Here is a 26,532-nt window from a genome sequence, read left to right as displayed (position 1 = left end):
ACTGAGCTAGCCAGGTGCACCTGTTTTTACTGTTTGTAATGTCAATTGGGAAGTAATTTAATGATGATTTAAATTAGGTCAGAGGACACAGGACTTCCCTGCAGAATTACAGATCATATAGATTTTTCTCTAGAAGCAAGAGAGTGCTGTAGGAAAGTTTAACCAATTCTCCTTACTGTTGTATAAGTCTCTTGATAGCGGAATGATTCTGTGTGTCTAGCTCAACTGTAGAAACATAGCTGGTTCTTCAAGGAGACAGCATGTGTGGTAGGGGTGCCCTCCTCTTCTTGGATGTGTCCCTGCCTCAGATTTCTGGGTGGTGTCCCAGTTCTCCAAAGCTGGCATCCTTTTTGGCTCTTGCCAGCCCTCTCAAGAACTGGTGTGCTTACAGGGCTTATGAACTCCGTCTGCCTGACCTAGGTATGCCCCCCCTTTCTACTAAGATAGCAAGAGGCAACTCCTTTAATACAGTGCCTCCAAACACTGGCCACCCATGAGAATCTGAATACTGATATCCAGGCCCATCTCTGGAGATCCTGAATTAATTAACCTGGAGGGAGCACTGAGGATTCTCATGCACAGCCAGGGATGAAAACATTGCTTTAATCAGTTGTAATTTTGGTTCCAAACTCTTGAACATTCTCAAAGTTAGGATAAACTTTAAGGAAAACCATATAGTGGGGAGAGCGTGACTGGATTGGGAACATTTAAATGGCAGTTACAGTATTCCAACAAAGTTTCAGAATGATTCCTTCCAAAGGGAGTTTAGAATCCTTTTAATAAAATTTACATATTTCTGTGTAAGATGCAGTGAGTAACTCTTTGATTGTTAGGCTATGCTAGGCTTTGAAAAACATTCGTATAGTGCCTTAAGTTTTGTACCTTGTGGCTCTGGATTTTCACCAGTTGTATTGAATTGGCATGGTGATGAGCAGGACAGGATCTAAGCTGTGAAATAGTATGAGAAAGGAATAGAATATGACAGATTGCCACATTCACTCAAGCTCTGGGAAATGCTTGTATAAGACAGGTACTGAGCTGATATTTGCAGAACAAATTTTTTGTGGTCATAAATGACTGATTTCCTTCAATTTGAAAAATCTTGTTGGATTTTTATTTATTTATTTGAGAGAGACACAGAAACAGAGCATGAACAGAGGGAGAAGACAGAGGGAGAGGGAGAAGCAGACCCCCTGCTGAGCAGGGAACCCAACACGGGGCTCGATCCCAGGACCCCAAGATCATGATCTGAGCCAAAGGCAGACGCTTACCTGACTGAGCCACCCAGGCACCCCTCCTCTCCTTTCTCCTGCTATCTTGGCTTCTTTCTGGAGTCTTGTGTATTCCCAGTCAATAGTTAGTATTCCTCACGCATGGAAAAGTTATTTTACTGAAGATAAGGCATTCAGGGGTGCCTCTATCTCTCTATAACCACTCACCCTCAGCCTGCTGTAATGGAATGAATGAAAATTTTTAAAAATAAAAGTGCTTTTTATTGTGCTACTTAAGTATGAAACATGATTCCTGACTTCAAGCTTATAGTCTCACAGTTGGGTGAGGATATACAAGACTGAATAGGAGTTTGGTCCAGAGCCCAGACCTGTTGAGGTCCAGCTTGATGTTCTTTTCATCAGACATTCTGCTGGCATTTGGTGAGGTGAAAGGTGGAGTTGACTGAGAGAAACTTTAAAATTTCATCTGGAAGTATGGATTAAATGGTCTCTAAGAACCTATGAGAGTCCATATTCCGTGAAAGACCATATTCCATATTCCATGAAAACAACAGGGTTGTTTATTCCCCTTTAACCGAATTTCTTGAAATTTTATAGCCTCTTGTCTCTCTATCAGCAAAAATTTTTTTGAAAATCATGGAGACAGTGGTTGAGAAATTAATTTTTGGCTTATTTGCTTGAAGTTGATGATCATCTAGATAGAAATAAACATACTTTTCACCCTTTCCAGGATGGAAAAGGAAGAATTTCCTGGGAGGCGCAAAGGCTGCTTTAAAGACAACCTATAACCAGGTTGGATTATGAGAGAACAGGAGAAAGTAGAGACATCTGCTTCGAAGTTTAAATCGGGGAGAATCTTGATGCTGGGTGCTGTGGATCCTCAGGATAAGGAAGAGCAACCAAGATCGCAAGTTGCCCAACTGGAAGAAAGCAGAGCCCCAAGGAATGTAGCACTTTAGATGTGGCAGGACATAGAGAATGCCTGTGGATGGTCGAATGGATCATGGTCAGCAGGCACAGCTACAGCCTGCCCAGATCACTGGTGTTCAACCAGTGATGGGGACCATTCTTCACCAGAGGCCTCAACATACAGCAAGGTGAAATAGCTCAACACTGCTCCGGCAGTGGGAATCTCAGAAAGGGCACCAAGAAACCGATGCTTTACTTTCTGCCAGTGTCAATTCAGGTAAGTGAGTGGTCAAACCAGAGCCAGAGTTCTTTTGTTTTACACAAGGCCATGCCATTGTAGCTGTTTCTTGAGTGTCAGTACCTGTTTTATTTTTTTATTTTTTTTTCTTAAAGATTTTTATTTATTTAATTGACAGAGAGAGTGAGAGAGTGAGAGAGGGAACACAAGCAGGGGGAGTGTAAGAGGGAGAAGCAGGCTTCCTGCCGAGCAGGGAGCCCGATGCGGGGCTCGATCCCAGGACCCTGGGATCATGACCTGAGCCGAAGGCAGACGCTTAATGACTGAGCCACCCAGGTGCCCCAATACCTGTTTTATTAATAATAATTATAATAGTAATAATAGCTACTGTGTATTTAATACCTACTGTTATGGATTGAATATTTGTGGCTCTCCAAAATTCATATGTTGAAGCCCTAACTCTCAGTGTGACAATATTTGGACATGGGCGTCTCTCCTTCCCTCCTTGTGCATATGCACTGAAGAAAGGCCATGTAGGACATATTGAGGAGTTGACTATCTGCAACTCAAGTCAGAGAGCTCTCACCAGGAACTGAATCAGCTGGCCCCTTCATCTTGGACTTCCCCGCCTTTCCAGAACTGTGAGAAAGTAAATTTCTGTTGTTTAAGCCACCCAGTCTATGGTATTTTGTTATGGCAGCCCGAGATGACTAGGACAGCTGTCATGTGCCAGGAACTTTCCACTTTATTTCAACTAATTCTTAAAATAGCTCTATAAAGTAGCTATTTGTACCTGGTAAAGGAAACAGAAACAGAGGTTCACCACCTTGCCCAAGGTCTCACAGCTAGGCTGTGAGAAAATGTATATAAAGTGCTTAGTGCAGTGTCTAGTACAGAATATGCACTTGCAAAGAACCTTATGACTCAAAAGCTTATTTTTTTTCAGTGCACATTTCGGACATCCTTTGTTCTAGCATGTCCGTGATCTCTGTCCTTTACATTCCAGAACTACCACTCGACACAGAGATTATGACTCTTTTGTGATGGAATGGAAATTAATATAGTTCAGCCAAAGGTGGTTCTTAGCCTGGATGGAGAACCCAGCCTCATGGTTCCTTAAAGTTTCTCCTCTGAAGTTAGAAGCTTCTGGAATAAGATCCAGTAGTGGTGGACTCCCAATCAGGAACCAAATAGGGGACTTTTTCTGAGAAACTACTCTGCTGAGGCCTGGTCCTGGGCACACTTGATGGCTGTTCCACAGCTTACTTGGAGGTGTCTAGGCAGTCACAGGTAGCAGCCAGCTTGGAGGATGCTGGAGGATGAGGTCCACATAGGAAGCTGGGTTCATAATACAAGTGGTTGGAGATAGACTCCTGGGTCTTCCTTGGATGGCCTTGCATGAGGAGAATGACCTATAGTCGAGGGCCTTTTGTTCTAAATCAATTTTGTGCCACACAGCAAATCCAGGTGGGTACGGAGGGGGTGATGCAGCTTTCCCTTCAGCACTGGCATTCCAGGCATGGTATGGAGATATGGCCAATGTTGAGGGCAGGGGTGCAGAGATCAGGAGGAAGAAAAGAGGAGACCCTCCACTTCCTTCTTGCTCTCCCTGCCTCGCTCTTGAATGAGGAACTCCAGGTGATGAGTGAGGAGGATGTTCCTGGCTACTAGCATAAAGGAGCATAAGAAAGTGAACAAGTAAGGAATCAAGTCCAGGATTAATAAAAAGCACCTTTACTATTGAATTCTTCAGAGAAATTTTCAGAAGTAAGTTTCCTGGGTATCTTTTAGTTTATCTTTCATGTTAGGGAAATGTCAGCTCCTTTCTTCTAATTAGCACTGTTAAAACTCCGTGGTAAGATGGGTGACTAGTTTCAAGGCTTTTATTTCTTGTTGCTTTTGTACATGGAGCTGCCATAGCAATCAGTGTGTGTGTAGCTTCCACTCCCTTGGTGCTCGGTGTTCTCTCTGACAGTAAGAAGTTCTCTTCCTCCCTGAAACAACTGTCATCTTGTTAACACCCAATGCCTGTCATTTATTCCTTGCAACTAATGTGCATTTTATCAAAGGGTTCAGATGGCTCACAGGGAAGTCCCACAACGCTGTTCTCCACTGGAAGCCATTTTCATTTCCTGAGGCTATTAACTAGCTTAAAATAAAAACCTTTAAGCACTCCTCTTTTCTGAGAAAATTGCTCTCAGAATCAGTAGGACTGAGCATAGATTCTAATAGGAGACGATAAGATCATCTTGCATGTAACCAAGTTACCATTTAGAACTTACTTTGTCTGTCTAACCTATGGAATTGCAGGATGCCACACAAATTGTCCCTGAGATTTAAGTTGCACAGAGAGAATTTAGGGTTGTTGACTAAAGATTGATTCTTCCAGAGGGAGTGATCCATCCAACTATGTATGTAATAACCCTGGGTGGGGCAGTGGGTGCCTCCTTAGGATGAACGAGGACTCACTCTGAATCTAAGGCAGTTTCTCAGCTGTGGCGCTTGTGACATTTTGAACCGAATAATTCTGTGTGGTGGGGCGGTCCTGTGCATTGTAGGATGTACAGCATCCCTTGCCTCTACCCATTAGATGACGGCACCTTTCTCCCAGGTGGGACAACCAAAAATCTCTGCAGACCCTGCTGAATGTCCCCTGGGGGAAAATAGCACCCCCTGTTGAAAACTACTGACCTAAAGCACACACAACCGTGTCTTCTGGTATAGTTGTGGAATGGTTTTGAACAGTTACCCTAAAATGGCTGCACAACTTTAAGGAGCCACTGGAGGGTGACCAGGGATGCTAATTGGAGCAGCTTTATAGAGGTGTCCCTGAGGGGACCCCACAGAGGTTGTGGGAGAAGGGGAAATCCCTTGGGAAGCTTGAGGGAATTATTGATAGGAGCAAGTCCTGGGATTCTAAGAGCTTGGGAAGCAGCCACCAGTAAGAACACACTCCTCACCCCAAGAGCTGAGAAGACCCTGTGTTAGGAGGTGACCATCCAGTGATGGGCCCCATCACCCACAGTGTGGTGTTCCTCTGTGAGGAGGGGTCAGGCAGACTCTTCCATCTGCTTGATGTGGTGTCCTTAGTGCAGAGAGGGAAGAGATTGTTGGTCTTATCTTGATTTTTCATGAAGGGGAAACAGCATTCAATTCACTAAACATTTATATTGTGCCTACTACTTATTATTAGGTTCTGTGTTGGGTTATGGAGATATTGGTAGATTGTGTAAGTGGTCACCAATTACTTAACCTGTGTATTTATGCCTTCGAGATAGTCCCCTCCCACACTGATTTTGGGCTTGGCCATGTGATTTGCATTTGCTTTGGGTCAGTAGTAAATGGAATACAAGCAGAGACCTGAAGAGCTGTTTGTTCACTGGGGCTTATCCACTCTACAGGTTCTTGGGACCCTGCCACTGCTGCCATGGGAAGAAGGTCAGACTAGCTTGCTGGATGATGAGAGAACAATGGCCCCAGTGTTCCTGTTGCCTCAGCAGACAGCTAACAGGTGGAAGCAGATATGCCTTGCAGGCCAGCAGCTAACTGATGCAATTCGGCTAAGCACAGCAGAAGACCAGCAAAAGAAAGCCCAGCCCAAGTGCCAATCCACAGAACTGTGAGTGAAATTGATGGTTGTGGTTTTTAGGTCCTTAAGTTTTAGACTCGTTTGTTATGCAGCAAAAGCTAATTGGTACAGAAGCAGATAGATAAACACAGTTCTTGCTTTGGGGATCCCACAGACTAGTAGACCACTGATTTTTCCCCAAGGGAGCCTACTTGTGTAATTGGACCTTTAGAGCCGTGGTAGATGGTAATACTAGTCACTAGGTAAAATACTAGTTAAAAGCACGAACTCTGATACCAGAGTACTTAAGTTCTGTTAAAAAACAAAAATTCAGCTAAGTAAATTTGAACATCTAATTGGCTTCATTAAGCGATTCATGAGTCAGGCAGCATCCTATCTGGCAACAGGGATGCTAGACCGATGGGGACTCTGAGGAGTTGTACAGAAAGGAAGGATTTTATAGGAAGGACAGTGGGGTAAGGAAGTTATTAGCAAAAGAAAAGAAGGGATTGATTCAGCAAAGTCGCCTTCCCTTAGCGGGAAGGGATGGGGGTTTTACTAGGTGGATTACCTCATCTTCCTTGGGCAAGGGGAGGGAATGGAGAGATCACATGTGAGAGATTATTTCATTTGTGCTGATCAGAAAATTCCTGACTGACTGGTTACTCAGGGAGGTTGGAACTGCAGTTAGGTTAGGTATTAAGTCCAGGTTTGGTGACTTGGACTAAGCAATTTCATTTTGGGCCTGTGGTTTTCTTTTTAACAGTTCAAATCCCAGCTCCATCACTTATTAGTTGTGTGATGCTGGGTAGACGCTTAATCTTTGGGTCTCTTTATTTCCTCATCCATAAAAAGGAGTAAAATAATAATACCTACTTCATAGAGTTGTCGAGATGATTAATATATACAAAGTTCTTGTAACAAAACCTTGTACTTAAGTGTTTTGAAAGTTTTAGCTACATGGGACACCTGGGTGGCTCAGTCGGTTAAGCACTGACTCTTGATCTCAGCTCATGTCTTGATCTTAGGGTCATGAGTTTGAGCCCTGCATTGGGCTCCACACTGGGCATGGAGCCTACCTAAAAAAAAAAAAAGAAAGAAAAAAGAAAGAAAGCTTTAGCTATATATGGTTGGTCTAAAATAGAATCAGCATTAAACTTTTTTCTTTTTAAACAACATTTTCCCCTAAAGAGCAATGTATATTTTTTTTGCTGGAAAATTGGAAAAAATAATACAGGAAAACTATAAAGAAGAGAACAAATGTCATCCCTCAGATTTTGTGCCAACTTTAGCAAAACACACTTGATTTTAAATCAGGCTACTATGATCAGCAGTTGGAGAAAGGTCAGACACTCAGAGAATAAATGTATCAAGTGCTTGGCCAGGTGGTGACCCTTTATACAGACTTTTCTCAGTGTACTTTTCTCTAGTTGGATTGAAGGGGATCAGCTAGTTCCTTGTACTTACAGCAACTGGGGGATAATTTGCAGATCCCAATGGACTAGCTGAAACAGTAGGGCAAAGTGCAAGAGAAAAATAGTGAGGAAGGCAATGATTAGCAACTCCAGACTCATGGAGCATTTTTAACTACAGAGCTCATTCTTATATGCAGCTTCTCTTGATGTACAGGGCTGCTTGATAAGTTCAAAAGGGCAATTATTATTAAACCTGCTTTTGCTGAAGCAGAAGCTGCATCTTAGAATGATCCAGCAGCTCCCTGAGGCCACACAGGCAGTCATTGGTGGAGCTGGGCTCATGCCCAGGGCCACTGACCTAAAATCCAATGCTTTTCTAACTTTCCCGTAGTATCTCACCCAATCTGGAAACAGTGCCTGCTTGGTGGGCAAGACTTGGAGCCAACATTTGTTTCAGGAGCTTTCCTGCAAAGTTAGTATGAACTCATTAGGACAACACAACTAAGTATGAGAACATAGTATGGTTTCCAAGCCATGGTGAAGCCTCCAGGGCTAATACTAACTACAGTGTAGGTCAACCTATAGAGCTGGTGAGACTGGGTGCCATTCGTGCACCATTTTACAATCCTAACAGCAATATATGAGAGTCCCAGTTTCTTCATATTCTTGCCGACACTTGTTATTGTCTGTCTTTTTAATTATAACCATTCTAGTGGGTGTGATGTGGTGTCAAGTGGTGTCTCAGTGTGGTTTTGGTTTGCATTTTCCTAATGACTAAAGCTGTTGAGTATCTTTCATATGCTTATTGGCCATTTGTATATCTCCTTTGGTGAAATGTCATTAAAATCTTTTGCCCATTTAAAAATTTGGTTATTTGGGGGCACCTGGGTGGCTCAGTTGTTAAGCATCTGCCTTCGGCTCAGGTCATGATCCCAGGGTTCTGGGATCGAGCCCCGCATCGGGCTTCCTGCTCGACGGGAAGCCTGCTTCTCCCTCTCCCACTCCCCCCGCTTATGTTCCCTCTCTCACTGTCTCTCTCTCTGTCAAATAAATAAAATCTTAAAAAAAATTTTTTTTGGTTATTTGTCTTCTTTCAAATTATTTGTTGTATGAAAACTCGAGGGTGGGCATATATTTGACCTTGTAGAGCTGCACTGTCTAATATGGTGGCCCCTAACTACATGGGGCTGTAGAGCATGTCAAATGTGGCTTGTCCAATTTGAGATGGGCTGCAAAGATAAAATATAAAGTAGACTTCAGACACTTACATGAAAAACTGAATGTAAAATCTCTCCAGGTTTATTGAGATAGAACTGATATGTAACATTGTGTAAGTTTAAGATGTACTGGGGTGCCTGGGTGGCTCAGTTGGTTAAGCGACTGCCTTCGGCTCAGGTCATGATCCCAGAGTCCCAGGATCGAGTCCCACATCGGGCTCCCTGCTCAGCAGGGAGTCTGCTTCTCCCTCTGACCCTACCCCCTTGGGCTCTCTCTCTCACTCTCTCTCTCTCTCTCAAATAAATAAATTCTTTAAAAAAAAAAAAAGATGTACAATGTGATGACTTGATACATGTATATATTGTGAAATGATTATCACAATGAGGTTAGTTAACACATCCATCACCTTATATAACTACTGCTGCTTTTTGTAGTGAGAATATTTAACATCTAATTGAATTATTAAATACATACTGAGATGATAATTTTGGATGGATTGACTAAAATGAAATACAGTATTAATTTTACCATCTTGAAGGTTTTTGAAAAAACCATGGCTACTATAAAATTTAAAATTATATACATGGTTCTTAATATATTTCCATTGTATAGCACTGTTTTAGAGCCTTGACCATCAGAAATTTGGATCTTCATCTGTAGAGAAATGGGAAGGAATCAGTGGGTTTTAAGTGTGGGTAAATTATGACCACTTTAAAAAAAAAGACTTTTTTTCTTCAAATTTTTATTTAAATTCTAGTTAGTTAACATGCAGTGCAATATTGGTTTCAGGAGTAGAATTCAGTGATTCATCACTTACATACAACACCCAGTGCTCAACATGACAAATGCCCTCCTTAATACCCATCACCCATCTAGCTCATCCTCCGCCTACCTTCCTCTGTCAACCCTCAGTTTGTTCTCTATCACTGAGGGTTTCTTATGGTGGGGTGCCTGGGTGGCTCAGATAGTTAAGCACCTGCCTTCAGCTCAGGTCATGATCTCCAGGTCCTGGGATCGAGCCCCATGTTGGGCTTCCAGCTCAGTGAGGAGTTTGCTTCTCTCTCTCCCTCTGCCTTTCTCCCCTGCTCATGCTCTCTGTCTCTCTCTCTGTCTCTAATAATAATAAAAAACCAGTCTCTTATGGTTTGTTTCCCTCTTTCTCTTTTTTTCCCCCTGTCTTATATGTTCATCTGTTCTGTTTTTTAAGTTCCACATATGAGTGAAATCATAGGTATTTGTCTTTTTCTTACGGACTGATTTCATTTAGCATAATAGCCTCTAGCTCTATCCACATCATTGTGAATGGTAGGATTTCATTCTTTTTGATGGCTGAGTAATATTCCATTGTATAGATATACCACATCTCCTTTCTCCATTCATCAGTCGATGGACATTTGGGCTCTTCCCCTAGTTGGCTATTGTTGATAATGCTGCTATAAGCATCAGGGTACATGTGCCCCTTCAGATCTGTATTTTTGTATCCTTTGGGTAAATACCTTATAGTGCAATTACTGGATCGTAGGGTAGTTCTATTTTCAACTTTTAGAGGAACCCCCATACTATTTTCCAGAGTGGCTGCACCAGTTTGCATTCCCACCAACAGTGCATTCCCCTTTTTCTGCTTCCTTGCCAACATCTGTTGTTTCCTGTGTTGTTAATTTTAGCCATTCTGACAGGTGTGAGGTGGTATCTCATTGTGGTTTTGTTTGCATTTCCCTGATGATGAGTGATGTTGAGCATCTTTTCATCTGTCTGTTAGCCATCTGGATGTCTTCTTTAGAAAAGTGTCTGTTCATGTCTTCTGCCCAAAAAAGAGATTACTTTGTAGTGTGGAGAATAGACTAGAGGGGATGGAGGTGGCTGGGACAGGGGTTGCTGTCAGGAAATGGAGTAGGTGGCTTTGTAGTAGTCCAGGTGAGAGATAGCCACTTGATGGTGATTGGGAAAAACAGCTTTCTGTTCAGTATCTCTTATATAATCCCAGTTCTGGAGATAATGTGAAGAAGTTATGTAGCAGGGTATCTGTCAAGGTGAATATCCAGTGGAATGTCCTTCACAAGGGAGCTGTTTAAGATTCTAGGTTCTTCTGTGTCTAAGGTGAAGACCACAGGTTACCTGGAGCACTGGTTCAGGGAAGAGCCATTTTTTATTTTATTTTATTTTATTTTATTTATTTTTTAAGATTTATGTGGATTCAAGTGGACTCTATGCTGAGCACAGAGCGTGATGTGGGGCTTGATCTCACAACCCTGAGATCATTAACTGAGCTGAAACCGAGTTGGATGTGCTCAACCAACTGAGCCACCCAGGTGCCCAGGGAAGAGACACTTTTTTTTTTTTTTTAAGATTTTATTTATGTATTTATTTGAGAGAGAGAGAGCAAAGGCAGGGGAAGTGGCAGGCAGAGGGAGAGGGAGAAGCAGGCTTCCTGACAAGCAGGGAGCCCGCTGCAGGGCTTGATCCCAGGACCCTGGGATCATGACCTGAGCCAAAGGCAGATGCTTAACTGATTGAACCACCCAGGCACCCCAAGATCCACTTTTTATTTTATTTTTTATTTTTTTAATTTTTTTTTAAGATAACACTTTTTAAATGGCAGAATGTGGCATTAGCCCATGATAAAGATTTGGCTTTGACCCTGAGCAAGGGGAACCATTGGAGGATTTTGAGCATAGGAGTGACATAACCATCAAATCATTGCGTTTTTTTTTTAAAGGATTTTATTTATTCATTTGAGAGAGAGAGCACGCATGGGAGTAGGGAGAAAGGCAGAGGAAGAGGGAGAGGGATAGAGAATCTGAAGCAAACTCCATGCTGAGTGTGGAGCCTGATGCAGGGCTTGATCTCATGACTGCGAGTTCATGACCTGAGCCGAAACCAAGAGTTGGACACCCAACCAGCTGAGCACCCAGGTGCCCCAAGTCATTGCATTTTAATTAGATGATGCTGGCCACTGTGCTGAGAATAGACTGAAGGGGGTGAGCAAGGGTGGGAGAAGAAAGACCCATTTATGGAAATAATTCTTTATTGGTAGGCATTTTAATTGTTTCCATTTTCTCTAACTTTAAGCAACCAAGAAATCAATATAGAATATTTTATTACATCTTCCCTTTATTTTCTTGAGATAAATTCCAAGAAGTGGAAGTCCTGGTCAGTGAGGACATCTGTTATTATGGCTTTTGCCAAATGGCCTTCCAGAAAGTTGGGCCCAGTTTATATTACTGCCAACTGTGAGTAAGAGCACCTGCTTCCCTCTACTTGTGCCAGCCCTTGGCAATATTACTATTTCTTAAACTTAATCAGGAGTTCCAAGTATGCCTTTAAAAATATTTCTTATATAAATTAGGCCATTTTTACCCCCATGAAACACCTCTCCCCACTGTACCCTAGTTCAGCTATTCCATTAAATTTTGGGTCAATCAGATATTCAATCCTTTCTGATTGGTGCTAACAATATATTGTTTTTCCTGTTCCTCAAGGTGGGAAGACCTTGTCAAATTGGCATGTTATTTGATGTCCACTTCAGTATTTTTATTTTATTTTATTTTATATATTTGACAGAGAGAGAGCACAAGCAGGGGGAGTGGCAGACAGAGGGAGAGGGTTGGGAAGCCCGATCTGGGACTCAATCCCAGGACGCTGGGATCATGACCTGAGCCGAAGGCAGACGCTTAACCAACTGAGCCACCCAGGCGCCCCACTTCAGTATTTTTATTTATTTATTTATTTTTATTTTTATTTTTTATTTTTTTGAAGATTTTATTTATTTATTTGACAGAGACACAGCGAGAGAGGGAACACAAGCAGGGGGAGTGGGAAAGGGAGAAGCAGGCTTCCCGCCGAGCAGGGAGCCCGATGTGGGGCTCGATCCTAGGACCCTGGGATCATGACCTGAGCCGAAGGCAGTCACTTAACCAACTGAGCCACCCAGGAACCCCTCACTTCAGTATTTTTAAAAGGAATTAGATGAGAAACCCAAAATAGGTATAGAAAATCAAGTCTGAATATTTTTTGGAACTTATTATTGGATATTAAACTTTTGGTGAATTTTTAATCAAGAATCTCATAACTGCTAAAATTGTAAAGAAAACTTATTACAAGCTGGCTTAATTATGAAGGCAGAGTGAATTTTACTTTATTATTTTTTTTTAGCTTTTTTTTTTATTCTTATGTTAATCCCCATACATTACATCATTAGTTTTATTATTATTGTTTTTTAAGATTTTATTTTTATTTATTTGAGAGAGAGAATGAGAGACAGAGAGCACGAGAGGGAAGAGGGTCAGAGGGAGAAGCAGACCCCCCGCTGAGCAGGGAGCCCGATGTGGGACTCGATCCCGGGACTCCAGGATCATGACCTGAGCCGAAGGCAGTCGCTCAACCAACTGAGCCACCCAGGCGCCCCTACATCATTAGTTTTAGATGTAGTGTTCCATGATTCATTGTTTGTGCATAACACCCAGTGCTCCATGCAGAATGTGCCCTCCTCAATACCCACCACCAGGCTAACCCATCCTCCCACCCCTCTCCCCTCTAGAACCCTCAGTTTGTTTTTCAGAGTCCATCGTCTCTCATGGTTCGTCTACCCCTCTGATTTCCCCCGCTTCATTCTTCCCCTCCCACTACCTTCTTCTTCTTCTTTTTTTTTTCTTAACATATATTGCATTATTTGTTTCAGAGGTACAGATCTGAGATTCAACAGTCTTGCACAATTCCCAGCGCTTACCAGAGCACATACCCTCCCCAGTGTCTATCACCCAGTCACCCCAATTTTACTTTTTTTTGTTAATTTTTTTCAGTTCTTCAAGATTGACCACTAATCTTTGAGTTTTTCAGAGGGAGGCCTCTTTTTCAAAGATTTTTTTTTTTAAAGATTTTATTTATTCATTCGAGACACAGAGATACAGAGAGAGAGAGAGAGAGAGAGCACGAGCGGAGGAGAGGCAGAGGGAGAAGCAGGCTCCCCACTGAGCCAGGAGCCAGACGTGGGGCTTGATCCCAGGACCCTGGGATCATGACCCGAGCCGAAGGCAGACGCTTAACCATCTGAGCCACCCAGGTGCCCCCCAAAGATTTTTTTAAAGCTAAAAGCCTTAATCAACAATTTAGAGTTCTTTGTTGGGAGGAAAAACATAAAGAATAAACTACAGCATGTTTATAAATATGCGTGCTTATATTTAAGTAAAGTTCTTTTTAAAAAATATTTATTTATTTTTAGAGCGAGAGAGGTGGTGGGAGGGGCAGAGGCAGAGGAGAGAGAGAATCTCAAGCAGACCCTCCCCCACCTGAGCATGGAGCTTGATGTAGGGCTTGATCCCAGGAACCCTAGGTCATGACCTGAGCAGAACCAAGGGTTGGACACTTAATGGACTGAGCCACCTAGACACCCCTATTTAAGTATAAGTTCTATTTCTCTTTCATCCCTGAATTATCACTCGGTGAAATTAATTTTAAGGGAACATTGACCAGGCCTCTCAATAGTTAAATAGAGGAGTGCTCCTGCAATTCAATTATGTTTTCATCTTTTGGATTAGTCATAGGTTGAAGCCCTAGTTTCATATGCTGAAGAGACCACCTAACTGACTTGTTCACACTTCTCATTTTTTTCCTTATGAATAATTTCCTAAGCGAGAATCATACCCCTAGACCAACGAGCCACCCCTACCTTATGAATAATTTCCTTCAAAAGGTAGCCTTTGTCTTCTATGGGCATAATAGACGTGTTTATATAGAAATATCAAAGGAAAATTATATTTTGTGGTATTTTGAGTTGTAAAACAGAATGATGCTTCTGCACTCCACAGCTGATCTTTTCTATTTCCCAACGTGGAGGTTTAGAAGAGGATTGACCTGCTATTGTAGTTGTGTAGGAGGGGGAGAAACAGGGCTCCTGTTAGATAGGAGGAAGGGGGGTGCCCACAGACATGGAGAGGGTTAGAGCTAGTCAAGAATCAAAAAAAGAAACAAATCACAAACCTGCCCCTAATGTCTCACATTTCTGAGATTAGACCGTTCCTTATGTTTAATTGGTCCTCATTGATTCTTCCAGAAATTTCTTTCTCCTTTCTAAAATCCTCCAGCTTTGCATCTTATGCCATCAGACTTTACCACCTTCTACTCTTTCTTGTTGCGGTCATCTCCAGATGCCTGGGTCACTCTTCTTCCTTGAAAAGAATGTATCTTCAGGTTTCCTGTCATTCTTTCCAGCACTACTTCTGCATAATTTTTGGTGATTTAAATACAGTTGATTCTCATTATCTGTGATACTTATGTTCTATAAAGTAACAGTGAACACTGAATTTGTGAACGTTGAACCACTGCCCCTTGGGAGAAATATAGGTGTAGGTTGTTGTGAGCCTCTGGTTACAACATTTTCATCAACCGGTCAGTATGTAACCTTGTTTTATGTGTGTTTCTGTTCAAAGACACATTATTTAATATGTATTATTGATTCATTCACATTGAACTCACAGCCAACAGCACTGTAAGTCAGGCCTGAAAGAAGCTTGTCTAATATATTTCCTCCATAAAGTACATCACAGCTTTCTTGCACTTAGACATAGTAGACAGCACTTCAGCATGACTCTTGAGCAATTTTAAATAGAGAAGTTACCCACAAAGCACAAAAAAGCCGAAAACACAGCCCTAAATAGACTGTGCAAGGGATACTTGTTTATAATATGAAAGCCGAAACAAGAAGCCAGTGTTACCTTGTTTCATCTCAGCTATGAGTGCACGCATTGGGCAACTAGAGTTTTTTGCCCCTCTGCACATGTCCACAAGACTACTAATACACCATCAACATCAATTTTGAGGTTACACAAATTTTAGCAAGTAGGTGAATTCACAAATACAGAATCTGCAGGTAAGGATGGACCGTGTCTATGTTAATGATCCTAATAGTATGATCTCTTCAGTTCTTGACCTCTCTGATAACAGTCTTGTCTACAACACTTATAGGCATGTATCCCCAAGGTCATGCCAAATGTTATGGAACGACAGTATTTGTATTCATTTTCCCTCCCTCCCTCTGAACATTTCTTCACGCAGGGTTCTGAAAGTCTCAGAACCAGGATAAATTTTTAATGTCACATCCTCTTTGTTATGGACAGTATTTGTGTCCCCTACAAATTCATATGCTGAAGCCCTAACCCTATTATGGCTGTATTTGGAGATTGGACGTTTAAGGAAATAAAGTGAGGTCATATGGTGGGGCTTGTGTCGGTACAAGACAAGACACCAGAGAGCTCTCCCTTACTGCAGCCAGGAAGAGAGCTCCCACCAGAAACCAAACCCTGCTGGAAACTTGATCTTGGACTTTCTGGTTCTAGAATTGTGAGAAAAGTGTCTGTTTGAGCCACTCAGTCTGTCGACCTCAGAGTCGGGGACCTGGGGTGGCGAAGGAACTGAGAAAGAGACGACAGTATAGCGAGGCACAAGGGACCCCAAGCAAACAGCCCCAGGAGCTGAGGTTTATTTTCCATACTCATATACCTTCTACAGCGATATAGATCTATAATGGTTTACAGCAGGGGCGTAGTAAGGCACATTCCTCCATGTATACAGGATTAGTCAAGCACGTAAGAATCTTTAAAACAGAATAAAGGCACAAAGAGGGGAGGGCACAGTGTGCTGTTGACAGCTGGCTTCCTGTCTACAAAACATCTGCTGCTGCGAACTTTAGAACTGACCACACACGTTCCAAGGGCATTTCACTCTGATCCTTTCGGGTTATTTTTAACCCTGCAATCTCGAGTCTTCTCAGAGATCTCGGAGGCTCAGGGCACATGCACCAGTGGTCGTTGTGGTGTTCTGTTTCCCACATCAGTCTGTGGTATTTTGTTAATGGCAGCCTAAGCTAAGACACGCTTTTAAGGTATTTTTCTAAAAGACTTCTCTCACTGTCCCACCTAGGTCTGTTGTCTGAAAGAGGTATTCTCTACTTCAGTCTTTTCCTACCCACCATCAAAACCTGTCTTTTGTGTATTCCTCAGTACTTCACTTTTCTAAAGTTGGCTTACTAAGAGACTAATTACCATTGACTAGGATTACTTTTATTATGTCTACTAATATTTTAATTGTAAAAATAATACCTGTTTGCTTTGGAAAATACAGAAAAATAAAAAGAAAATTAAAATCACTTTAATTCTAAAGTGTTGACATTTTGGGAACTTGCCCAAGTTCTTGATTGCAAATCACATCAAGTAACTCTCATTACGTTGAACAGAAAAGAAGCTTACTGGTAAGATACTAGAGAGTTCAAAGAAAATATGGGAAACTTTGGGCTCCCTGCTTGGCGGGGAGCCTGCTTCTCCCTCTCCCTCTACTGTTCACCCTACTTGTGCTCTCTTGCTCTCTCTGTCAAATAAATAAATAAAATCTTAAAAAAAAAAGAAAAGAAAATATGGGAAACTTGGAGAACCTGATTTAGACTGTGGTAGGAAACTGAACCACCAGAACGTCTTTCAGGGACTCTCCAGTGGAACAGTTTGATTTGGGCCCTTCCTTTTTTTTTTGTTAAAGACTTTATTTATTTATTTGAGAGAGAGAGAGTATGAGCAGGGGGAAGGGCAGAGGCAGAGGGACAAGCAGGCTTCCCACTGAGCGCGGAGCCCAGTCATGACCTGAGCTGAAGGCAGACGCTTAACTGACTGAGCCACCCAGGCGCCCCCCTGGTTTGGGCCCTTCTGTTGCCCCTGCTGGACATAAATGCCGTGACAGTACTGACCTTGCTTTGAGTCACTAACTCAAGATACGAAGACCTATGTGGGAGTGTTGATTGGCCAGACTTGGACAGCCAGCCCTTAGCCTGGCAGCCAGGGCTCAGGGAAAGCCAGGATCTGGTCTTTTCTCTTTGTTAGCAGGAGAGAGGAACCGCTTCCCACAGGATTCACACAATGGCGGATTCTCCAAATTTAGGGACAGCATTAAGATCCTGGGAAGCCCGTCCTAAAAAAAAAAAAAAAAAAAAAAAAAGTATAATTTATCCTTTGGCTATACAATATTCATGTACACCTTTCTTTCCAGATTTTTATGTCACAGCAATAAAGGAAATGGGTCACGTTTACTGTCCTTACCTATACTTCTGGCCACAATGCAATATCTAGGATTTATAACTTCTGCCTTCCCACACATATTTCAGGTCTCCTTTGCCAGCAACCTGTATCTCAGATGCTCAGTATTTTTCATTTAGTCGAGTTACTCAAACCTTCATTCCTAAGGAAATGGAAACCTTGCTGGTCTTGTGTGGATTTGCTTGTCTTAACATGTCTTTAATTTTTATCACCGGACATGAAAATAGTACGAGGCACCATGGGACTTACCTCATTTCGCTTGTACTTATTTATCCCCATCTGCATTGAGCAGTAGCAGCTCAGCTAACCCTTGATAGTAAGGACCAGTCAAGACAGTAACCTCCCACCTCTTCTCTTCCCCCCCACCTCAGGGGAAAACAGAAGCTGATACGGTAACGTGAAAGTGTTGGCTTCTCTCTATATGAAAACCATTGTTGCAGAAAATATACTCCTTTAGGTACTAAGGCACTTTAGAAATATTAACTCCTTTAATTCTCACAAAAATACCATGAGATTTTACATTTTATGGAGAGGAAAAAGGAGGCACAGACAAGTTAAGTAACCTGCCAAAATTCACACAGCTAGAAAGCAGTGGAGATAGGATTTGAACCCAAGTTCCTGTGTTCACAGTTGTTCTGTGGAACGCTGAGAAAGTCAGATTTCCTGCATACCACATTGTGGGACAGCACTAGAAAGGCTCTGTGACAACTCTGTAAGGTGTTCTATCCCTGCCAGGTAAAAGCAAGATGCTTCTGGTGTTTATCTGAAAAGACAAAAATATTTGATAGATCTAAAACTCCATAAGGATAGGGATAGGCATTGTAATATTCCTAGCACCTACCAAATTACCTGGAACACTAGATGCTCAATGAATATTTGTTTAATAAATGAATAAATATCACATATCAGGGACTGGATTAACTTTCCCTAGTAAGACGGCCACATCTGGAAAAGCAGCTGCAATTGGAATTACCACCACCACCACCCCCCCGCCAGGTGAAGCTTATGTCAGCTCACCATCATCCTCTAAGAAGCCCCCATCCTCTGCACTGGACAGACCAGAAAGTTAAGTGGGGATGTACTAGGAATCACCATACCTGCATTTCTTGGGAATTTCGCGGTCATGCTAATTGCTATAATTCCCTCAGATATGATATTGCTCTTTATTTTTTATTTTAAGTGGACAGAGTAACCTGGGGAGCTTCCATTTGGCTCATTCTACCTGTGGATCAGAGACAATATGAGGATTCTACCAGTGATAGACAAATCCTTAAAAAACCAGTAAACCATTATGGGCTGAGTCCAGAGTGTCATTATGTCCACTTTAAAGCAGACTTAGACTTGGACTCAAACTGTATCACCTGAATCTTCTAAGCCTCCACTCTAATTAGTGAGTGGCAGTGGTGTGAACTCAGATCCAGTGTTTAGGAATCTCTGAAAAGGTATTATCCCTTGCCCAATGCACAGTTTCTTTGGTAAATATTCACAGGTCCCTTTGGGAAAGGATAGAAGAAAGATTGCCAGTATATTTTCGTGAAGTAATTTTAGGACTCTTATTTAAAGCCTCTCGGGCTTCCCTTCGTTTAAGGGGCTTTAGGGCTGTGAACTGATATGGGCTCCCTCTGTAGGGCAACTCTAGCAAGGACAGAGAATTAGAGAGTCTTCAGATAAGACATGAATGGCCTCGTTAGATGTGGGAGGAAGAGTGGCTTGAACTGCAGACTGAGTTTGGGCTTTGGGTGTTTGAGTTCTTGAAATCCTTCCACAATTACAATTCTCAAGGTACACTCTTTCTTTATCGATGCCCTCACTTTCATATAAGGGATTTAATGAGGCTGGGTTTCAATTGACATTATGGATTAACTCCTCATTTAAGTGGGGGTTTGATTTTGGGTAGTTTTATACTGCTGCTACAACAAATAAGACATTCTTTTTTAGCACAGACATAAAAAGTCCTTAAGTTTGCTTTCAGTCAAGAATTAGGGACTTCAGTGTGTCATTTTCTTTCTTTAACTTTTCTAGTATTAGCTGTCTCCCTCTTCAGTCTTGACTTCTCATGCTGTTATATATGGCATTACGAGTGTGGTCACCCAACGCTTACTTTCAAGCAGATGCTGGAAAAGTTGTAATTTGATTAGTTGCTTTTCCACTCTGGGCCACGGGTTACCAGATTTCTATGGTTCACTGCCTTTACCCCAACTAGGTTGTATAATCAAGTCTAGATTCCCCTCAATTCTACATCTGCTGTCTGAAGTCCCCCCATTTTAACAATTGCTGATCCAGTGTTTCATGACATAAAGTGATTTTGTTTATCCTAAGCAGAAAGGGAATTGATTGGAAAGATATCAAGTATTTCGTGGAATTGGCCAGACTTAGAAGATAGACCAGAACTAAGGAAATGTGGGCAGGAGGAACCACAGAGAATGTTACGGGCCAGGCCTTTTGGGTTCCACTGCTCCTCTCACTGGGCATTGAATGCTGCTGTGATGGATGATATCGGAACAGATGCCAGACTTCCTTCTTGCCATCTTGTTTGGCTGAGCATAGGTCATGTGCCATGTCCTTCCTAGTTGCCTGTGTCCAGGGAAAGCATGTCCTTGGCTTTTGGTGTCTTGGCTTTTGGTGTCTATGGGGAGGAGGCCCTATTTGTACCCAAGATTTGAACAATGACAGATTCCTCACATTTAGAATGTGAACATATAGAACGACATTGGGGTCACAACTTTGAGTAAAGGGTTAGCCTCAGCACTGGGCTGATCCAGGTCTGCCTATAAGAATGACCTCAGAGTCCTGTTTCTTTGGAAACCATGGTGATCAGTAGACATGGAATGTTGTGCCTGTTCTGTTGTTGTGAAGCCTTGATCTGTGGGACTGCTTCTGGACTGGGGCTGCTGGGGGCTAGCATGCAGGTTTTGGGTCTATGTCACTAGATCATATAAAAGATTGTTGGGAAGCTAAAGCTGTGGTTTCTCTGTGTTAAGGTGACCTTGGATATCATTCTATGGCAGCCTTGCGTTTCTTGCATGGGTGTAGGAACAAAAGAAGCTGTGCACTTGGGTAGCTGTTAAGTGTTGTTTTTATTTCCTATGGTGCTATACCAAATTTCCACAAACTTAGTGACTTAAAATAACATAAATTTATTACTTTATAGTTTTCATAAGATAGACGTCTGACAAGGATCTTAATGAGCTAGATCAAGGTATCAGCAGGTCTGTGTTCCTTTTTATGGAGGCTATAGTGGAACACCTGTTGCCTGGCCCTTTCTAGATTCTAGAGGTTGCCTGCATTCTTTGGCCTGGGGTCCTTCTCCCATCTTTAAAGTTAGCAATAGGGATAGAGTCCTTCTCATGTGGCATCACTCTGGTCTTCTCTTCTGCTTCCCTCTTCCACTTTTAAGGACTCATGTAACTGATTACTTTAGACCCACCTAGACAATCCAAAATAATCTCTCTATTTTAAGATCAGCTCATTATCACCTTTTACTGTTTTTTATCACCTACAACTTTAAATCCCTTCCTCCATTTAATAGAACGTGTTCATAGGTTCTGGGGATTAGGATGTGGATATCTTTGGGGGACTATGATCCTACTTACCACAGGTGTCCTGATGAAATGAAGGTGCTGTTTCTTTCCTTCTACAAAGCTATGTACATGGAGACTAAAGCCTGTAATGTGTCTTAAATCTGATTGCCGGTCTGAATCTGCAACCACTGCTGTGTTGATGCCCTTTAGAACCACAGTTTTGGGAGGGCAGACCTTTATTGGGAGCATTTTCACATGTTCAAGCACACTTTATTAAATCTCTATAGGAATCTACTGTTATTATGAAAATGGACTAATTTCTTAATTGTGTAGCTCCCAGGATGTCTTTCCTTTCCAAAACCTCTGCAAGTAATTCTCAGATAGGATTCTGGGCAATAGGTTACTGGGACTGTGCTAACTACTCAAATCTCCAAAGCTTTAGGACCTTTTTTGGCCAACAGAAAGAATTGAAAGCTACTGTTTTCTTTTAGAGGAAAAGTGCTTAAAAAAAACCTGTGTGATATAAATTTTAAATGAAGCCAATATGCTAGGCTGGGCTGTTGTTAAATTATTTTCATCATTGTACTCATTGTGTCAAGCAGATCTTTGGCTCCAAATATGCTGTTCCTGTAAAAATTTCATTTCAGCTGTCAGGATAATCAAAATGGTTTCAAAAGCTTTCCTTGAATATTGAATTGAAATAAAAAAATAAAATACACTATCAAATGCCAGATACTACAGAAGGAAGAAACCAGATATAAGCAGGTTTTGCTTTTTTAAAAAGTTGATTTTATTAACTTCTTTACTTTGATATAATTTTGAAGTAACTGTTCCTGACATATACAATTTTAGCAAACTCAAGTGGCTTTTCAGTCCAAAATCAGATTTGGGACTACATAATTAAACACAGAAAATGCAGAATAATATTTCACTTATTTATCTTTTGATGCCATAGTTTATGTTGTGTAGTGGTATTTTTATAATGTATAATGTATAATTTTGTATAATGGTAATTTATAATGCATGGGCAGAGAAACAAAATGATGGTTACAAGTTTTATCTTTTAAAATTTTGATACTACTGATCTGTGTTTCTAAAAACCACAAGCTACAGATGTCTGTCAGTTACATGATATTATATTGCAGAATAAAAATGTTGTTGAGGTTGTGGATGACATAAATGTGGAAATGAGAGATAAATTTTGGAGAGAACTCACTGAATAGTCAAAAGGCTATGCAAAATATTATTTAAAAGAAGCTTCTGTTTCAAAACGTTACCTAGCTTAGTCACAGTTAAAAACCAAAATAACCCAGAACATCAGGCCAGATCTTTCTGGAGACATTGTGGGGATAAAAGTACCAGATTCGCTATCGTGTGAGTCTGCTGCTACAGAGCAGCAGGGGTGGAATGTTTTCATCCTCTGCACTCCTCTTCTTCAATGAAAACCTCTTGACAACCTTCCCATCCATCCCCAGGCTTTTACCTCTGACTGCTGCTGTATTTGCTCCTCAGAATTTCTTCCTGCTCTTGGTATTCATTTATTCATCCATCCTTCCATCCAGTAACTTTTTGTTGAGTGCCACTTTATAGGAATTTAATTATAGAAGAATTGGTGAAGGTGGGAATGATCTTGATCTGCATTACCAGATCACTCTGACATAGGGAAAACTCGAGGAAAAAGTGAATCAATCGACCCACCAGTTTTGAGGGTCTGGATATTGTCATCCATTCTTGCTCACTACTATGAATTGGTCGCTGGGTATGAGGCAGTGTCAAGATATTAAGATAAAGCAGACATCAATTAGAAAATTGCAAATGGGGACCCATCAATTGGAGTGAGAATGGAGGATGTGGGAAAGGAGAGGGTAAGCTAGGGAGAAAGGGGCTAGACAAAGTTGCAAGGTGATTAAAATTTTCCATCACCATTTCATATGCCTAATATCTGTTTGTAGCTGCCCCCTCAAATTTCCAGGACATTCTGTTGCTCTGTAACCAGTGAAGGCCCCATTCCCTCTCAACCCCACTCCCATTCTTTACTAGGGGACCATGGCTGTCTCTGTCTCCATTCTCTGGATTCAGCTTTCTTGCTATGTCTCATCTGTATGTATCATGTCCTACTCTGTTATGGCAGAGTCTTGTTCTAAGGGCCAGTCTTGCCACTTGATTAGCTAGCTAATGAAACTGTATAAAAGGGGACATTCTCCCTGGAGGCAGTGCAGCCATGCTAGTGGCTCTAACGGGACCTAGCAGATAGGCAGGGCTTTTACTACCAAACACACATACCATACAAGGGCTTATCTAGTAGTAGTCTTGATATGAGCTTTGCCAAAATACCGCTCCCAGTTCAGGACCAGCAAATAAATGGTTGTTGCCTAAGTTCCTCTCTAGTAAATGGCAGGAGGAGTGCATGAATTCTCAGTTATGAGTATCTTTCTCTGGGTTAGGGGGCAGTGAATTCATATATGTTCATAGTAGAACGGATTGCAAAAAATGGCCTCAGTACTTTTCAGCTTCTCCCATCAACAGATGGAGTCTGTTTCCCTATCCTTGAAATCGAGGCTGGCCTTGGGATTTGCTTTGACAAATGGACAGTGGTAGAAGTGACACCAAGTGAGTTCCAAACCTATGGATCAAGAGGTCTTGTGGCTTCTGCTTTTGTTTATCTTGGGACCCTGTGACCCACTATGTGAAGGAACCCAGGCAATCTTGCTGGATGATGAGAGACATGTCATTCTAGCCTGCCACCTGCCAAACATATGAGTGAGACCACCTTAGATCATCGAGCCACCAGCTGTCTGCCAGCTGACTCCCCATGCACGCAAAAGTCCAGCAGGAATTGACTGAACTAGCCCCAATCAGAACAACCAGCCAACTCCCCAGATCATGAGCTAAATAAATGGCAGTTGTTTTAAACCATTGGGTTCTGGGGTGTTTGGTTACCCAGCATAGTTAACTTACAGGAGATGATTTTTAGTCAATAGTGAATATGAGATGAGTCAATAAAAATCAATATGAGATCATTTTTATCCTATTCTATTTTATTTATTTTTTAAAAGATTTATTTATTTGAGGGGCGCCTGGGTGGCTCAGTCAGTTAAGCGTCTGCCTTCGGTTCAGGTCATGCTTCCAGGGTCCTGGGATCGAGCTCCATGTTGGGCTCCCTGCCCCGCGGAGCAGGGAGCCTGCTTCTCCCTCTGCCTCTGCCCGCCACTCTGCCTGCTTGTGTCAAATAAATAAATAAAATTTGAGAGACAGAGAGAGAGAGGGAGACAGCAGTTTGGCGGGGAGGGACAAAGGGAGAGGGAGAGAGAGCATCTCAAGCAGACTCTGTGCTGAGTGTGGAGCCTGACGCAGAACTTGATCCCAAGACCCTGAGATCCTGACCTGAGCTGAAACCAAGAGTTGGACTGACTGAGCCACCCAGGTGCCCCATTTTTGTCCTATTTTAAATGGGAAGGATGGGATGGATTTATCAGTAGAGTGGATTAAGACCTATAAAATTTGACTGTGACCTAAAGAGAATAAAAGAAAAAAAGGATATGAAGATATACATATCTAAAACTACCCAGAAAGCACAAATCTCTTGCCAGCATTTGCTGGGGAAAATCCAGAGTATTTGAATGGGTCTAAGTATCTTAAACACACCCATTGGTGTGAAAGAGGATAGCTCTGATTCTAGATAGCACTCAACATTTGGGGCATATGTCCCAGTTAAGACCAAACTAAGATTCAGAGGTTGGTGAACTTACCTGGTATCTATTTATACGTGTGATAATGCCTGAAGGCCATTGATTTTTCCTGAAAAGAGGGAGTTCTTTATAACTTTATATTAACCTGAATACAATTGGGACTCCATTATGGCCCAGTCTCTGAGCAGTGTTGCTTTTAAAAAAATAGCATTGTGGCAGAAAAGCATAACTGACGGTAATTCATCTGTACTCGTCCCTTGAAAAAAAAAAATGCCAACAGGAGAGGACATTCTTAGTGCCAACAAAGCTTAAAAAGCATCTTCTTTAGACATCTTTATTGTTCTCAATCTTTCTAGTATGCTCTGCCACAGCATTCCTAAGAACTCTGTTTCTGGAAGTGGCTTATAAAAATATAAAATGTTCTTTTCCTAGTTTGTCTTTAGTCTTTGAAAACTTCCCTGAAACCAAAATGCATGGCTCTTCTGTCTCTTGACTATGCATCCCTGCTCAAGTATATAGCAAAAAAATCCCGATTTTATCCTCCACCAAACTCTCCTTTCACCACTGTGATAGTCCCTCATTCACTTCCTCTTTTCTATCCCTGTGTTGTTCATGCACAGTGAAACCTTCCTCAAAGGAGCAGTCCCTGCATCTGCCCCTCCATGCTACATTTGGGCCTCTGGGGTGGGTAATCTGTTTTTATTTCTCTGAGAATCATTTCACTACCCACATTCCACACACCAGAGGAAAGACTTGGCATTTAACTCTCAAGTTAAGATTTCTTCTTGTTTGGGAAAGGCGGGGGTGGGGGGGTGGGGGGGTGGGTTGGGAAGGGTTGAAGTGTCCATATATTAACATAGCCTTATATGAATTTGGATTATATAAATATGAAGTAATATGATACAAATATGCTTACAAAGTCTCATTGCTGGAACAAAAGTTGAAATAGTGTCAACCTCCTCCAAAAATCAATAATCACATATATTTAAAGCTGGTGGACTGAGTGAATTGGAAACTATTTATGCTATTGCTGTGGTAGCTGATAAACACAACTACGTGATAGTGTTCTTTGGCAGTCTTATGAAAAAGTTATTCTTGAATTATAGGAGTTTGAATTATGAAAGGTATTCTGCAGAACACCCTAGCATAAATTGACTTTGATAGTATGCCCTGTTATTTGCTTTTGTGCCTGAGGCAAAGGGATGGGCCCTGGGAAAAACTAGGAAAGAAAGACCAAATTTTGAACTCTCATGAGGAACGGGAGAAACAGACACTGGATGAGCTGCTTCAGGATCCAGGTGACAATGGGCATCGCTGTGAAAGGTTGAGAGCCACAGTTGCTACTTCTCCATGGCGCCCAGGACTGCTCTGGCATTTTCAAAATTGGCAGTTCCAGGACCACAGGGACACATGATCAAGGATGGTCCAAGATGTCCATCAGCTGTGTGAGCATTGAGGCTTTCCCTAGTGGCTGCATTAGCAAGGGCATTGATGGCGTGAACTGGAAGAGAGAGAAAGGACCATGAAGATGCCAGGTACTGACTGTGGCTGACAAGCTGGTCTGTGGATGGGCACAGGAGAGGCATCCTTTAAGACCTTCAGGAATATTTGGGGGTGGGAGGAATCTTTGGAGGGTCTGTGTGTGTAGAAAGGGTTAAATGGAAGAAT

General features: G+C 41.9%; 1 long non-coding RNA gene across 1 annotated transcript in view; it reads left to right on the top strand.

Annotated features, from left to right (window-relative positions):
- Window positions 1-6,915, top strand: part of LOC118007086 — a 72,602-nt gene extending 65,687 nt beyond the window's left edge. The window contains exons 2-3 of the long non-coding RNA XR_004678267.1: window positions 1,963-2,418; window positions 5,781-6,915. This is a non-coding gene — a long non-coding RNA (uncharacterized LOC118007086). The remainder of the gene's footprint in view (window positions 1-1,962; window positions 2,419-5,780) is intronic.
- Window positions 6,916-26,532: the final 19,617 nt, after the last annotated feature.

This window comes from Mirounga leonina, unplaced genomic scaffold (genome assembly GCF_011800145.1).
Source record: "Mirounga leonina isolate KUSES-001 unplaced genomic scaffold, KU_Mleo_1.0 Mir_101595, whole genome shotgun sequence".
NCBI lineage: Eukaryota > Metazoa > Chordata > Mammalia > Carnivora > Phocidae > Mirounga > Mirounga leonina.
Note: the sequence above shows the minus strand (reverse complement) of the source record. Positions and strands in the feature narration are given on the sequence as shown.